At 44.5% G+C, this 17,603-nt stretch overlaps 1 protein-coding gene across 1 annotated transcript in view; it reads right to left on the reverse strand.

The window, feature by feature from the left end:
• Window positions 1–15,187, reverse strand: part of LOC137517714 (opsin-5-like) — a 65,289-nt gene extending 50,102 nt beyond the window's left edge. Inside the window, exon 1 of the mRNA XM_068234729.1 lies at window positions 15,123–15,187. The gene's annotated coding sequence lies outside the window, so the exon portion shown is untranslated. The remainder of the gene's footprint in view (window positions 1–15,122) is intronic.
• Between the last annotated feature and the right edge of the window lie 2,416 nt (window positions 15,188–17,603).

A 17,603-nucleotide genomic window follows, 5' to 3' on the forward strand; every position in this document is an offset into this window, starting at 1 on the left:
CAAATGCCGAGTAGACACCCACACCATGTCGCCTGGTGCAAAATCCCACTCCACAGATTGTCTTTTATCTGCCTGCTTTTTCTGGGTCTGAAAGGCCTTTTCTAGGTTCCTTTTAACCACAATCCAGATTTCCTTCAACCTTCGCTGCCATTCTTCTAGAGCAGGAAAAGGAGATGACACCACGGGCAGTGGAGAGAATTTGGGTGATCTCCCCGTTACTACCTAAAATGGGGAGAAACCCGAGGAGGTACACTTCAAATTATTATGTGCAAATTCTGCAAATGGTAGAAATTGCACCCAATTCAACTGAGCATCTGCCACATAACATCTTAAGAACTGCTCAAGGGACTGGTTAACCCTTTCAGTCTGCCCATTAGTCTGTGGATGGTAGCCGGAGGAAAATGACAGGTTCATACCCAGATGATGACAGAAGGCCCTCCAAAATTTGGATACAAACTGGACTCCCCTGTCTGACACCACATTCTCCGGAATACCATGCAACCAGAAAATGTGGTGAATGAAGAGTTCTGCCAGTTCTTGTGCAGAGGGGAGTCCGTCCAAGGGAATGAAATAGGCCATCTTACTGAACCTATCGACTACCACCCATATGACCATTTCCCCCTTAGACCTGGGTAGTTCACCCACAAAGTCCATGGACAAGTGAGTCCATGGCTGATCCGGTACCGGTAGGGACTGTAGAGTACCCACAGGAGCTCATCTGGATGGTTTGCTCCTGGCACAGACAGAACAATTACCGACAAAGTCCTTACAGTCAGATACGATAGATGGCCACCAAACACATCTATCCAGCAACTCCTGCGTTCTGGCAACCCCTGGGTGACCTACATTTTTATGAGAATGAAATACATTGAGAACCGTTATTCGGAACTGAAGTGGCTCAAACAGAACCCCATCTGGTTTCCCTTCTGGAACCTCCAGCTAATACGGGCCCAAGATAGATGCCCAGTCCTCCCCAGTCTCAGTAGCAGCAAGGACCACTCTCTCGGGGAAGGTGTCTACAGGGGTAGAGGTCTGCACTGTCTTGGACTCAAAACTTCTAGCTAAAGCATCTGCCTTAGTGTTTCTACTACCTGATGTGGAGGTAATAGTATGTTCAGCCCCCTCAAGCCACTGTCGCCATTCCTCCAATGCAAGTCTGATGGCCAGCAGTTCTCGACTCCTGCTATCATAACTTCTCTCAGTGGAGGAAAATTCCTGAGAGAAATATGCACAGGGATGCAATCTGCCCTGCAGACCAGAGTGCTGAGACAGCACGGCCTCCACCCCGATCTCTGAAGCACCCACCTCAACAACAAAAGGGAGAGCAACATTCACCTGTCTCAAAATGGGGGTGGAGCAAAGCAATTGTCTCATTGAGGAAAATTCAGACTGTGCTTCTGATGATTAATTGTAGTTATCTCCCCCTTTTTGGTGAGCTCAATGAGAGGTGACACCACAGAGGAAAAACCCTTGATCAGCTTTCTGTAGCAGTTGGCAAAGCCAAGGAATCGCTGGAGTGCCTTCACCCCCAACGATTGTGGCCACTCCAGGACTGCAGTAGACTTAGGACACTGCGTAGGTACCTTCTCCGTATGAACCTTGGTAGCACATATCTTGATTTTCTCCATACAGTGATGATGGCAATATGAGGACCAGCGTAACAATTGCCTGGAACTCCAGTCAATCTGAGGGGAGTGTTTTTCAAGCCACGGCATACCAAGGATCACATTGGAGATAGACATCTTGAGTACCAAGAACTGTATTTGTTCCTTATGCAGGGCCCCCACCTGACATAACAATACAGAAGTCTGAGAAGGAGGTTGATTCTCCTGCAGTGGTGAATCATCCACTGCAGTAAGAACAATCCGCTGTCCCAAAGAAATGAAAAAGAAACCAAATTTAATAGCAAAATCATAATCCATCAAATTAGCAGCAGAACCTGAGTCTATACAGGCCTGGGTAGATTGGACTTGATCTTCCCAGGTAATAGAACACGGGAGAAGTAAGCAATTGTTCCCTGGAGGTAAGTCAGGATAGCCTAGGGTAGTACCCCCAACTACACCTAGGCGATAGAGTTTTCCATCTTCTTAGGACAATTGTGTACCATATGCCCCTTCTCTGCACAATATAGACAGAGTCTCTCAGAACGTCTGCTGTTTTTCTCAACCTCAGAGAGGCTGACTTGTCCGATTTGCATCGGCTCATCCTGAGGGGAAGACAGAAGAGCAGGAGTAGAAGAAGTAATAGGAGGCAGCCTCCCTGGGGCTCTACCCCGAGTCTGCCTTTGATACCGGACTCAACGATCAATTTTAATTGCTAAAGAGATCGCCTCATCCATAGATTTAGGTTCTGGATGACTTGGCATCAAATCAGCAACAGCATCAGATAACCCTGATAAAAAACAGTCTAATAGAGCATACTGCCCCCATCTGGCTGACACTGCCCACCTTCTAGACTCAGCTGCGTAAGTTTCTACAGTGTTATGCCCCTGACTGAGGGTTTTGAGTTTCCTCTCTGCTGTCATAGCTAAATCAGGATCATCATATATAACTGCCATAACTTTAAAGAATTCCTGAACAGATGCTAGTGCCTCATGACCATCAGGGAGACTGTAGGCCCAAGACTGCGAGTCACCAGTCGATAAAGTTTTTATAAAGATGACTCTCTGACGCTCAGTACCTGACGATATCGGGCGTAACTCAAAATAAGATAAGCAACGATGCTTAAAATTCCGGAAATCAGACCGGTGCCCTGAAAATCTTTCAGGACGAGGCACCCTGGGCTCACTAACAAGAGGGGATGACCCTTGTGCATTAGGGTCTTTAAGACGGTTAACTGTCTCAGACAGTTGATCAATTTGCGTCTGTTGTGTGTTAACCGTTTTGATAAGATAGTTAGCGGTCGTGATCAGAAGTTCGACCCGATTGCACAGTGTCTCCATGGACATTCTTGGTCTGCTGTTCTGTAACGATTGGTGTAGCAACACAGACGTCTGGTTATTGTGTGATCTGCAGTATCACCAATAATCCAGACACTACACCTGATTATGTGGTGATCTGCAGAATCACCAATAATACAAGTATAGCTAACAGATAACAGGAGTGTATAGTGCTTGGTGCAACTGAATAACTGATAGTTTAACTAGACCTCACCAGAGAAGCTGGTGGGTACTATCAGTAGAACCTCACCAGTGACAAGGGCTCACTGGTGAGTGGAGTGGTCAGACAGGCTAGGTTCGGTAACAGACAGGCAGGTACAGTACAAATTCGGCAGGCAAGAGGGTAGAGGAAATTCAGGCAGAGTCAGCAACAGAATCAGATGGGCAGAAGTACAGAATCGATAAGCAAGAGCAAAGTCAGAAGTGAGCCAGAGTCGTATACAGAATATCAAGTAATAACAATATATAACAATCCTAGTCTTGTGTGAAATCCCCGGTTTCCTCCCGGATCAAAGCACGCCGGATACTGACTAAGGTCTGAGCGCTAACACTAAGTATTCACGACAGCAGACAGTTTGCAAGTAAACACTGAGGGCTTAAGAAGCAGAGGAGACCCTACAGCCGCGCGCACTCCCATCAAGCAATCAGGAGCACCGCGAGTCTCCCCTGACGTAAGCCGACCGGCAGGTCAGCTGACGAGCCTCCTCCCAGCATAAAGGTCCCAGCGCGTGATACAGCAACCCTATGAGCCACTGGCAAGCCCGTTCTCAGCGTGCTAGACGCCGGAGGAACGGGCAAACTGCCCGACAAGGCAACTGAAGCAGCTGCGGAGGCACTCTCAATGCCCGCAGCTGCATCTCCAGAGACCATTACACTTTGTCTTCAGGTCATTTGAGATTTGTTTTGAGACACTCATGTTGCTACTCCCTCAGAGAATATTAAAAGAGGAGGGAAACTTACAATTGACCCCCTTAAATACTCTTTCTCATAATTGGATTCACCTGTGTATGTAGGTCCGGGGTCACTGAGCTTACTAAGCCAATTGAGTTCCAAAAATTAGTTCTAAAGGTGTTGCTATCAATAAAATTACAACAATGCCCAAATGTATGCACCTGCCTAATTTTATTTAAACAATTATTGAACACTTTCTGTAAATCCAATAAACTTCATTTCATTACTCAAATATCACTGCGTGCGTCTCCTATATGATATATTTAACTGACATTTTTTATCTTAACAACCAACAATTTATACACGAAAATCATGACGATTAACAAGGTTGCCCAAACTTTTGCATCCCACTGTATCACAGTTTAGTGAATCAAACACTGTGGGCTTGATTCACAAAAGAGTGCTAACTGTTAGCACGGCCGTTTTCGCGTGAATTTTCGCATTGCGCGCGATCGCGAATTTTCGCGCGAAACGATAACGTTTTTGCGCGCAAACGCGAATTTTCGCGCGAAAATGATATCGATTTTGCGGTAAAATTCGCGTTTGCGCGCGAAAACGTTATTGTTTCGCGCGAAAATTCGCGATCGCGCGCAATGCGAAAATTCACGCGAAAACGGTCGTGCTAACAGTTAGCACTCTTTTGTGAATCAAGCCCTATGTGTGATGTAACACATAATGGTTTATTTATTCAACGGTTTTAGACAATGACAACACATTTTTTGGGATGACAACCACTTCCAAATTACTGAGCTGAGCTCTGAGCATCTCTAGCAAGGAAATAAAAATAAAAAAAAAACACTACACATCCCTGCTGATAAAATTACTAGTATGTATCATATAAGAATATTAGAAAGTAAAGTAGCCCACTTCCTCCCGTCTTCGTTATAATAAAGCGTGACAGCCTTTTCATGCTATCTATGTCCCTCCGATCTGTCATGAATGCTACAGTCTTTGGCTTGATTTTCACAGTCAACATGAGCATTAGAGCTCTGCTCAAAGTAATGCTTTGGGGTAATTTGTAATGCTTAGAAAAAACAACAACCGCAAAATCAGTATAAGCAGGACCAGTCGGGAACACATACAGCTCATCTGCAACATTTAATGCATACATACAGTACAGAGGCAGCAGACTACACTGTACACTATAATACTGCCAGAAACATATGATGCTTCTGTAATCTGTCCATGTTCCATTTCCCTTGTGGACGTGGAGAATCTTTTGTCACAGCCATAGCTAATCATGTAAAATGTATGAAAACTTGAAGATAGCATGCATAATCCAAGAACGCTGCATAATATTCACTAGGAAATTAATGCGTTTTAACATTTTTATGCTGCCAACCCTAAAGGATAAGGAGAATTATAACACACACATAATAAATGTCTTCCATTATGCACACATACCTTTCAATGGGTGGAATGTTCTATTCTGCTGCTCCAGCACCATGTCAAAGGCCCAGTGCACACCAAAAACCTCGAGCAGATCTGCAAAACGCTTGAGGTTTTTGAAGCAGATTTTCAGAGTGATTCTAGGCATGTTTAAGGCCCATTCACACTTGCAAAGCGCAAAACACTAGCACTTTTGCTAGCGTTTTGCTCAGGCGATTTTTGGCGATTAACGCAATATTTTAGTAATTGTGTTTAGCGCTTCTATAGCACTGAAACGCTATGTCGGGAAATTGCCTGAAAATGGAGCAGGCTACACGTTTGCATTTGGTGATTTATGTTAATCGCCAGCGATTAACGCAAATTGCCCAAGTGAGAAAGGGCCCATAGGGTATTATTGCACTATCGCTTTAAAAAGTGCTAGCGATTGAGTTACATAGTTATTTTGGTTGAAAAAAGACACACGTCCATCGAGTTCAACCAGAAATCGCCGGCAAAACGCTCTAGTGTGAATGGGCCCTTAGAGAGATTTTCTAAAGATGCCTAGCGTTTTTGGAGCGTTTTTGTGCAGCAGATTTCATATATTGTTACAGTAAAGCTGTTACTGAACAGCTTCTGTAACAAAAACGCCTGGAAAACCGCCCTGATCGTTTTTCAGAGCAGTTTTCCACTTTCCTATACTTTAACATTGAGGCAGAAACACCTCAGAAATCGAAAAAATGCCGCAGCCCCCGAGTTTGCATTTGTGGAAAAGATGAACCGCTCTGGTGTGCACCAGCCCATTGAAATACATTACCCAAGCGGTTTTCAAACTGCTAGCGTTTTTAAAAACGCTCACGAACAGCTCTGGTGTGCACCAGCCCAATGTCACATTGTCAGGCCATTTTGTACAGTGGTGACTTAACTGAACCTGATTTCTAGAGCGTTTTGCCGGCGATTTCGGCAAAACCCTCAAATGCTAGCGCTTTTGAAAGCGCTAATGTAATAAAACCCTATTTGCGATTTGCGTTAATAGCCGGCAATTAACGCAAATAGCCAAACGCAAATGCGTAGCCTGCCCCATTTTCAGGCGAGTTCCCGTCAATCGCGTTTCAGTGCTATAGAAGTGCGGAGAAATCGCTGCAATGTCCAGTGATTTTTCCATGTGAAATCACGAAAAAAAATCACTCCAGCAAAAGGTTTTGCGCTTTCAAGTGTGAATGGGGCCTCAATGTTGTGTATCTCTGTCATGAACAATAAAAAATGTGTACTGGACAGCTGTGATTCAGTTGACACCCCTTTTGTTTGTTTTTAGCTACAGACTTGTCTGTAGTGTATGAGGCCTGGGACCCACTAGGAGTGCTTTTGCAGTGCTTGTCGATCACCAGTGATCAGCAAAGCGCAACACCAGTGGATCCCTATGGAGGTGCTCCCACTACAACAGCATTGCGATCACTCTTTGGGAGCAACTACATCAGTGGCTGTGGTAGCCAAAGCATGAATGCTGTGGGAAACAAGGTGTAATCATGGCACTACTGCGATATGGCAAATCACAGGCGCTTTGCGATTGCTGCAAAGTGTCCGTACTGGGTCGCTGACTGATATATGGTATGATAACTGATAACCCCTCTGTTTGATTTTAGAATACTTTACGTATACTCTACGTGTTAACTCTAGATTTTGGCGTGGGGGGGGGGGGGTTGGTGGGTAAACACAATTTTAACAAGAATCTGCCAAACTCGTCATGGGATAATAAATTGATTGAATATATTCCGGATATATAGGGCCTGGTGCACAAAAGGCTGGTAAATTTGCTGTGCACATGCAGGGCACTGCAATTTTACCAGTACAGCCAGGGACAACCAGTCAGGGATTGCCTGATGCTGGATAAATGTGCTTGTCGGATGATGAGCAACCTGCTGAAAAAGCACAAACCTCCATCCTGAAATACTTACCGAGCCTCCAGTGATGTCTTGCAGCCTCCCTGCAGCCGAGCACGTTGAATCCAGCACAGGAGATTTGGATGCAGCCAGCGCCACCATAGAGCCTAATAGGAATTACGGCTATAGTGGCGCACACTGAGTAACTTCGGCGCCACCAGAAGAAAGAGCTGAAGTTACTTTTAAGACACTGTAATTCGGCCGCCGGCAATAGCTGGAAGCCGAATTACAACATTCCCCACCATCCACATGGACCTGGAGGGGGAATAGTAATTAACGCCACCGGACTTGTGCAGCAGCAGGATAAGCTGTATATCAGCTGTATCCTGCACTCAAGTCTCCTGGCGGCAATCTCATATGTATGCCCCTGCAGCACCTAGAGGGCTGCTAGCAGCTTTGCGGCTTTCTCCGTGCATAGAAGCCGGCGTGTCACCTGACATGGATCACTTTACGCGACACGCCGATTTGTGTGCACGGACTACAAAAGCCGCTAGGAGCAAGAGGAAGGCTGCTAGATGTCGCTGGAGGCTTGGTAAGTATTTTAAAAGCTGCAAACACCCCAAAAAGAAAGTCCTCGTTATCCCTCAGGCATGCCGGTTAGTTGAGACTTTCAGTTGCCTGAGTTTCGGATAACTGGGGCTTTGCTGTACTAACGCCAGGGTAGCAGCGCCTATTACACTATTAGTGCCGCGTGCATTACCGGGATAATGCACACATTGCTATGGTAACACGTGGTGTAATACATGTAACACTAATAGTGTGACAGGCACTGCTCTCCTGGCATTAGTACTGGTAACCTGCCGTGCACTATCTGCATAACGCACATTTACTGGCCTTTTGTGCATCAGGTCCATGGTATGGTATATCATTTCTGCATGTCTACAGTTAGTTAACTGCATGTTTTTCTCTAATGCTTTCTTTTTAGTAAACTAAACACAATTTCTGCTAGCCAGATTAATGAGAGGATCTGACCGGCACCATGAAAGTGGCTCAGGCTAAGCAGCGTCTTATCATGCAAGTGCCGAGCTCGGTATTTACACCTGACTTCTACATAAATAATTCTAAAGCGGAGCTGCTGAATTATCAACACATACATTACAATTTAAAGATAATGAATTGCCATAGCTGTGTCCGTGGAAACAGCTTCTTAACTGCTTTTAACAGAGGCCATTATTAATTCAAACATTACAGGAGCCGAAAGGCTTTTTACAGGCTTGTTAAAGCACAACCGTCACAAAAACCACATCTCATACAAACCAATGGGGCCACGCATCAGTCTCCAACAACACAATACAGTGATGTCAGAATGTGATTGAATACTTCCGACTGATTTTTTTTAACTAAGTACTGATTGGACAAACTTAGTCTGAGCACTGAGCAAACATAAAAAATGTCAGTTATTAACCCTTTAGAAGCTAATGTATTTAGAGCCTCGCAAGTGCTTCGGGCCAATTTATTTTTGCACTTTTTTTTATTTCTTATTTGTTACATTTCCCTGCTTCTAATTAGTACTGCTGTAATGTGTATTTAAGGCCACTTGTCACTAGGGGCAGTGTGAGACAATAACAGTGGACTTCTGCTTTCAGTTTTTATATTTTCTGCAGTAGAGAGAGATCACAGCATTCTAAGAATTTACAGCACGAGTTCTGCAGACTGAGGACAAAAGAAGAGCATTTATCTCAAACGAGATAACTCTATTGAATCTGCTCATGGGTTAAAGGCTAGACTAAAGGTGGTTAGGGTGGTTAGGTGGTTTGCACCCATAGGACCCCACACAGTGCACACGGCGCAGCAGCCTAATGTTACAGCGTGGTACGACGATAACGTCGCATCCACTGCCCTTTAAACGTCGCAACCGGTGCAATGAAAATGGTGTATCAGGTGACTCCAAAGTGGCAGTCACCCGCTGCGCCGTGGGCAGCGGGTGCGGGCTATTAGTGCTTGCAAAGCTACTTATGGGGCACTAAGTGGCTATTCACAGCGGCTAAGACTTAGGGCCGCTTTGTGAATCAAGCCCATAGTGTGCGATATGCAAGAATCCTAGAAGTGCATAGACTGCACTTACCTCACAGAAGCCATCTAATAATAATAGGTTAGGCTTCAGTAAGACATCACTGTCGCAACAGTTTCAGCACACTGGTGGAACACACCTGCACACACACTAGATCAGGGGTAGGGAACCTATGGCTCAGGAGCCAGATGTGGCTCTTTTGATGGCTACATCTGGCTCACAGACAAATCAGTAAGGGTTGATTCACCAAGCTACACTGCTCAAGCAGCGCAGCTTAGTGTGGCAGTGCAAGTAACATTTTCAAAGTAGGCGCACTACTAACTTACTCACGCTCCTCCCAAAACTAACAGCTGCTCCAATTGTCCCACCATGGATCCTGTCAGGTCCAGTGACTTTGTAGGACAAGATCCTCGCACTTATATTGGCCTAATAGGCTGTCTGTCACTTGACAGGCAGCCAATTGGGCCAAAGTGGGGGGATCTTGTCCTACAAAGTGAATCAACCCCCAAGTCAGCTAGCTAAGCTGTTAGTCGGTATTTTTCCTGTCTGGCTCTCTGGGAAATTGCTGATGTTGCTGAAACCCAAGAGAAGCCGAAGACGTGTCTGACACTTCTGCTGCTCGGAGGATCAACTGTATACACATCACCATGGCAACAGGGACGTGAGCCTGCACACTGTGCCAGTTTGAAACATATTGTATGGCTCTCACAGAATTACATTTTAAAATATGTGGTGTTTATTGCTTTCTCAGCCAAAAAGGTTCCTGACCCTTGCACTAGATTACTGGGTCAAGATGGTCTTGAACAGCCGCCTGGCCCGGGTGTCATCTAGTGTGTGTACTTAGCTCCACAGTGTTAGAATTTGCAGTCAAAGTAGCATAAACTCCCCCAATTTAAAAATTTAAATGTTTAGGCTGCAGGCTGTCAGCAGTGAAGTAGACTGCTGCTAACAGGTAGAGTAGAGGTGCCTGTAAAAAATAAAATAATTATGGGTTCCCAAATATACAAAGAAAAAAAATCGTAAATCAAATGCGAGGCAGAATCTAACGATCTGCAAAAGTTGAGCGCTGATTTGGGCACATCCAGCGCCACCATAGACTGTAATAGGAATTACGGCGATAGCGGCGCACAGTGAGTAACTTCGGCGCCGTCAGAAGACAGAGCTGAAGTTACTTTTGCAAAAATCCGCTTTATCGCGTGCAAACGTTAGCGCACAGGGGCAAAACTTTGCGCACGTAAAGATGCGCGCACGGCTCCTCGCGTGCTAACTGCTCAGCACGAGCGTGCTAACTCTTTTGTGAATCGAGCACATTGTCATAAAATGTTTTTAAAACCATCACCAAGTAAGACAATTCTCAAAATAAATTTGATACGACCTTTTCACTAAGTTTTTGCTACTTTGTCAATTGTAAAATACTTAAAAGTTATTTTAAAGAGAATATGAAAATTATCTCCTAGGTTCGGTGACCATACGTCCCGCTTTACCGTGGACGCGTCCCGCCTTCGGGGGGCGCTGTCTCAGGCTGCATGAGGTCCCGGGAAATGTCCCGCTTTTAGCAGCGGGACGTCCCGGCCCCGGGACTCTGGCCACCGTACTGAATGAACTAGCCGCAGTGTCTCATAGACGCTGCACTAGTTCATTCCCCGCAGCCCCGCTCCAGCAGCCTGCATTGTCCTCCGGCAGGCACAGGCAGAGCAGGGCTACGGGAAGATGGCGTCCGGAGGCGGAGCCCTGTACTGGAGACTATTTGTGTCTCCAGTACAGGGTTCCGCCTCCGGACGCCATCTTGCCGTAGCCCTGCTCTGCCTGTGAGAGCGGGAGATTGAAGGAGGATTGTCCGGGGGGAGCTGCACACACACCAGAGGCCGGCTGCGTGAGGGGACTTCTGGCAGGTGAGTAAATGCTTTTTTTTCCAGGTGAAATGTGCCAACATTGCCTTCATTTTGTGCTGACATGTTTGCCCCTTATTGCGTTTATTTTGTGCTGAAATGTTGCCGGCAATGCGTTTATTTTGTGCTGACATGTTTGCCCCCATTGCGTTTATTTTGTACTGACATGTTTGCCCCTTATTGCGTTTATTTTGTGCTGATATGTTGCCCGCAATGCATTTATTTTGTGCTGACATGTTTGCCCCCATTGCGTTTATTTTGTGCTGATATGTTGCCTGCAATGCATTTATTTTGTGCTGAAATGTTGCCAGCAATGCGTTTATTTTGTGCTGACATGTTTGCCCCCATTGCGTTTATTTTGTGCTGACATGTTTGCCCCCATTGCGTTTATTTTGTGCTGATATTTTGCCCGCAATGTGTTCATTTTGTGCTGACATGTTTGCCCCCATTGAGTTTATTTTGTGCTGAAATGTTGCCCGCAATGCGTTTATTTTGTGCTGACATGTTGCCCGCAATGCGTTTATTTTGTGCTGACATGTTTGCCCCCATTGCGTTTATTTTGTGCTGACATGTTGCCCGCAATGCGTTTATTTTGTGCTGAAATGTTGCCCGCAATGCGTTTATTTTGTGCTGAAATGTTGCCCGCAATCAGCTTATTTTGTGCTGACATGTTGCCCGCAATGCGTTTATTTTGTGCTGACATGTTGCCCATTGCGTTTATTTTGTGGTGTCTGGGGTAACTGTTGCTGCATTTATTATTTAATGGTCATAGTTGGCTGTGTTTGCTGCTTTGGGGTTACGGTATACTATTAAATAGCATCACACAGTTTCTGCACACCCATGATACGAATCCTCGTTTGGCCACATCATGGCGTAAACACTGCTTTCTTATGCCTCGCTGTTACATCATTACGTTAGCTCCGCCCATAGAATGTCATGGCCCCGCCCGTTTTTCGGCGCGGCACGCAGCCACCAAATTTTTGCGCGCCGCAGCCCCCCCCCCCCCCTCCGCCGCCCTGTCCCACGGTGAGCCTACAAAAATCTGGTCACTGTACCCTAGGAGAAAACTTAGGTGAAAAAGTGAATTGCATATGGGCCTGTGATCTCATATAGGCGAGGCCCTCTGTGGGAGCTTTTATGTCTTTCTTTTGCTGTGTACTGTATATCTTGCTAGTCCATTGATTCATACACCTGCATTTCTTTTCTTTCTAGGTTCGGTGCAAGAATTGTATGCATCATCTTCAAGTGAAACTCTGGGCAGCAAAATAAAACCTAACCTTGTGGGGAGAGAAACTGGAGCTCATATCCCCGGGAGGTAGGCTCTCTCTGGTCCCCAGTCCTCCTCCCCTCTGTGCCACTGTCCCAATGGTGAAGCTGAATGTAAGATAGCCACTAGTTCCATACTTTCCAGAACTGGAATCTATGGGGTGGTATTGAGTGATAGGACCACTACTTGATAGTGATGTCAGGATGAGGTGGAGTTGGGACAGGTGGACGTTGCTGAACAGAGATATTCAGCACAGACTTCACTGCTGGGACCCGAGGCAGCAGATCTGCTAGAGAAACAGGGAGCCAGAGCAGGATCATCCACCAGGCAACCTCGCCAGGTGCCTGGAGCCTAGTGGTTATAAAGTGACCCACCTGCCACCTTCTCTGACCTCTCTCCACTTCAGCTTACCAAAAAGACCACAAGGGAGCCCCAAATGTACTACCTTGCCTAGGATCCAATTACATTTTAATCCATCTCTGCAGGGATCAGAGGGAATCTTGCTGGAGAGATCAATAACAACTCTTGAAGATGATGGCATTATATAAATCAATAATAATCATAGCTGGATCGTGCACTGCATGGTGAACTATCACCTAAAGTCAGTGCTGTTTGCCTAGTGGACTTATGACTCACTCTGTGCAGCACAGATACTGTGAGCTAAGTACAAACGTTACATGATTGTCTCTCAGTACAACCATGTTCTGAATAACCTCTATGGGCTTGATTCACAAAAAAAACTGCTAGCAGGGCAGTTATCACGCGATCTGACACACGCAAAGCATCGCGTGTGTAAAACACTACTCCGCGTGATAAGCGGAGCTTTGCGTGCTATCGGCTGCGTGAAGCAAGCAGCCAATTGCGTGCAAAGCTCCGCTTATCACGCGGAGTAATGTTTTATGTGCGGCGCTTTGCATGCGTCAGATCACGTGATAACTGTCGTGCTAGCAGTTTTCACGGTTTTGTGAATCAAGCCCTATATATTATATATATATATATATATACACAGTATATGAATCTTCTATACCGTCTATCTCCACAGTGTCCTCTTTCCCTCCTGAATGGAGATGCACAAGTGGCTGAGCTGAGCTGCAGGTTGTCTTGCGGGGCTATTCTGCTCCATAGGAATGCACTGAGCCATACCTTCATTTATTAAAACGTAATGAACATGCTCAGCTTTACATTAAATTAGCATGAAAGCAGGAATTACTGGCATCACATAGTTATCACCACTAACAGATGACAATGACAATGCACAGATTACAGATGCCCAATGCTGGATTCCATAACAGCTCTATATAGCCACAGAGATAGAACAGTCACTATGTGGAATCCATTGCGGTACGATCACTCTTCAATTGCACCGCAACATTGCTGAAAAGTCACATCGCACCTTCATAGTGCATTGCACCCAATCTGTGAGGCACACAGTACCATTCACCGGTGCTGCTTGCAAATTTTTGCCAAAGTGATTTTCGCATCAAAAAAGCTATTTCCGATTTCAAGAAAATATTAGCGAAAATACATTGTATGTGCGCAATATGGTCAAGGGAAACAATTTTTTCTTTCCGATGAGAAAATTTGCAGAAACCGCAGATAATTGGTAATTTTACCATGAAAAATCAAGAAAATCTTTTATTTTAGCACGAAAATTCGGCAAAAAAAAATCACAAACATATTACAAAAATGATTTTCAATGTCATTTTCGCTTAAAAGTCAAATTTTACATTATTTTCGTGAAAATGAATGCAAAATGAATATCGGCATTTTTACTCATCACAGCTATTCACATATCCCTCACTTCCAATGTAAATGCGCACATCATCCTGCAACGCAAGTAGTGTATTAACTACATTATATAGACAGAACCCACAATTAATGTGATTGCCCCATAGGACTATCATTGCATCTGCGTCGCGATGCAACGATTGTATGCGACCGGGCTCAACAGCGAGATGTGAAAGTGCCCTTAGCAATCATTTTAAGGACTCAGTTGTGTGCATGCAAAAAGCAAAGCCCCTAGCTGTCCCCAAGCAGGGCTCACAACTTCATCTCCCTTCCACACTCTGCAAAGATATTGGGGGGAAGAGACAACCAACCTACCAATACATATTTAGGATGAGGGGAAAAAAAGCAACCATACAAACACAGAGAGAATATACAAACTCCATGCAGATAGTGTCCAGGGTGGAGTTCAAACCAGGAATAACCACACAGGCACCATGCTGGTAGTAATAATAATAATAATGATGATAAGAAAAATATCCTGGGTTGTATATAATGACAATGCCCATCTTGTAGAGAGTATTGCTCATCCTACTATGTGCTGTTAATAAGTAACTTGACTGATCACAGAAATCTGCAGCTGAAGAAAGTGACATTTCCTCCCCACTCTGACTGCTGGGCTGTTATGCTGATAATACAGTCATATAATTTCTCACCTTCTATATAGTTAGTGTGACACTGCTACATTTTCTGGCTTTGTATTAATTGTATTAATTTGCATAAGCTAGGTACATGCATACATCATGATCAGAGCAAACAACGAAGTCACACATATACACTAGACATGCCTAGCACATTTCTGTATGGTCTGGTCATATACCTTTTGTAGAGTACAGGTAAATAAGCTGCTGTAAAACTGCCCAGCCTTATTGTGTGTGGTATCGTCAGATGCTTCTCTGTTTGTTAATGTATGGACTATGCACTGCTTGCTGTGGCTTGTGTAACAGCTGATTAATGGGACATGCTTATTGCTTACCTTGAAGAAGAAATGTTTTCATCTGATGTCCATAGAAATATCTGACAAGTGAAATGAGGCTCAGGAACTGCTGAGAGGAACAAAGCACAGGGGGGTCCTATGTGGGGAATCCTGTAGCCAGCAGATTGCTGTGTGCATAGGAGGCAGCTACACCAGGAATAGCTGCTGGCTGTGGGAAGCCAGAGGAGAAATGCTGTGTGTATCAGTGACTTGTTGCTCTCTCATTGATTTCATCTGGAAAGGAGCATCTTCATTCATCTACAGAGCCTGGACTTCCACTAGACACCTTTAGGCACAATCCGCTCTTTACATGAAACGTAAACAGCCTACAAATGGGGCAATACATATTTGTTTAGTTTTGGATAAACTTAAAGATTTAAAGGGAACCTTAAGTGACATGTGACATGATGAGACATGTACGGTGCCAAGCATTCAAATAAATATACAGTGTTCCTTTCCTTCTTTTTCTGCCTGAAAGAGTTAATATTCAGCAATGCAACTGACAGTTTCTCTCCAGTCGGGACCCAGTTGTACTATAGCGTTTCTAAGGAATTACAGTCCTAAAATACTTTTCTAGCAGAGAACTGGGCTTCTGAGAGCAGGGGATAGATAAAAAAAGCTCAACAGTTCATATATTTTAGCACTCTGAGACAAAACAATATATCTACTTATTTAAGTTTTTAAACATAACATAAAACTATGTGGGATATCTAAAAGTCAATTTTTTTAGGAGTAGGAGGATAGAATTTATCTCATCAGTTTATTTTCACTTAAGTTTTACTTAAAATATGTAGTCAAGTAGCCTGTTGAATATGCATATCCTGTCCCTCTGACACCCATAGCTTAGTTGTGAACTCTAGGTGTCACCAGGACAAGAAGTGAAAAAAAAAAGTCTTTCAAATGGGCACAGAGAGCAAGAAAAGTTCTCACATTCTCTTTATCAGTTTTTGTTTTGTACTCTTTCTGCTGCTTATGTCCCTGTGGGAGGTATCTATCTTGCCTCACATCACTCTGACATATGTCATTAAGGCGTGCATGAAAAAGAGGCACTGGGAAATTTGGGCCCCCAATTTTGGCAAGTAGAATATTGATACATTTACCTATAGTCTACATTTTCAAATTGGCAATTTATACTGATTTTTTATCTAAACTGAACCCTATTCTCACACAGAACCATCTCCCTACCTATGCCTAACCTAAACCACCTCCCTGCTGATGCCTAACCCTGCCATGCCTAACCTTAACCAACTACTCCCTCCACGCCTAACTTTTAGTGATGGCATGATCCTCCGATTTTCGGTTCGCGAACATACCGCGAAAGTTCGGTTCACGCACAATTTCACGAACCGCAATAGAATTCAATGGGGAGGCGAACTTTGAAAACTAGAAAAAATTATGCTGGCCACAAAAGTGATGGAAAAGATGTTTCAAGGGGTCTAACACCATGGTGGAGTGGGATAGACGCCAAAAGTCCTGGGGAAAAATCTGGATTTGACGCAAAGCAGCGTTTTAAGGGCAGAAATCAGATTGAATGCAAAATTGCAGGCCTAAAGTGCTTTAAAACATCTTGCATGTGTATACATCAATCAGGGAGTGTAATTAGAGTACTGCTTCACACTGACACACCAAACTCACTGTGTAATGCACCGCAAACAACTGTTTGCGTAGTGACGGCCATGCTGGACTGGTGCGCATTGATGAGGTGGGTACACTGTCACTGAACACAACAGGTAGGTATATGCAGTGATGAGGTGGGTTCACTGAACACAACAGGTAGGTATTAGAGTTGGGCCGAACCTCCGATTTTAGGTTCGCGAACCTGGTTCGCGAACTTCCGCGGAAGGTTCGGTTCGCGTTAAAGTTCGCGAACCGCAATAGACTTCAATGGGGATGCGAACTTTGAAAAAAAAAAATAATTATGCTGGCCACAAAAGTGATGGAAAAGATGTTTCAAGGGGTCTAACACCTGGAGGGGGGCATGGCGGAGTGGGATACATGCCAAAAGTCCCGGGGAAAAATCTGGATTTGACGCAAAGCAGCGTTTTAAGGGCAGAAATCACATTGAATGCTAAATGACAGGCCTAAAGTGCTTTCAAACATCTTGCATGTGTATACATCAATCAGGTAGTGTAATTAAGGTACTGCTTCACACTGACACACCAAACTCACCGTGTAACGCACCGCAAATAGTGTTGGTCGAACACCTAGATGTTCGGGTTCGCGAACGTTCGCCGAACATCGCCGCGATGTTCGGGTGTTCGCGCCGAACTCCGAACATAATGGAAGTCAATGGGGACCCGAACTTTCGTACTTTGTAAAGCTTCCTTACATGCTACATACCCCAAATTTGCAGGGTATGTGCACCCTGGGAGTGGGTACAAGAGGAAAAAAAATATTTGAAAAAGAGCTTATAGTTTTTGAGAAAATTAATTGTAAAGTTTCAAAGGAAAAACTGTCTTTTAAATGTGGAAAATGTCATGT

This window comes from Hyperolius riggenbachi, chromosome 5 (assembly GCF_040937935.1).
Source record: "Hyperolius riggenbachi isolate aHypRig1 chromosome 5, aHypRig1.pri, whole genome shotgun sequence".
NCBI lineage: Eukaryota > Metazoa > Chordata > Amphibia > Anura > Hyperoliidae > Hyperolius > Hyperolius riggenbachi.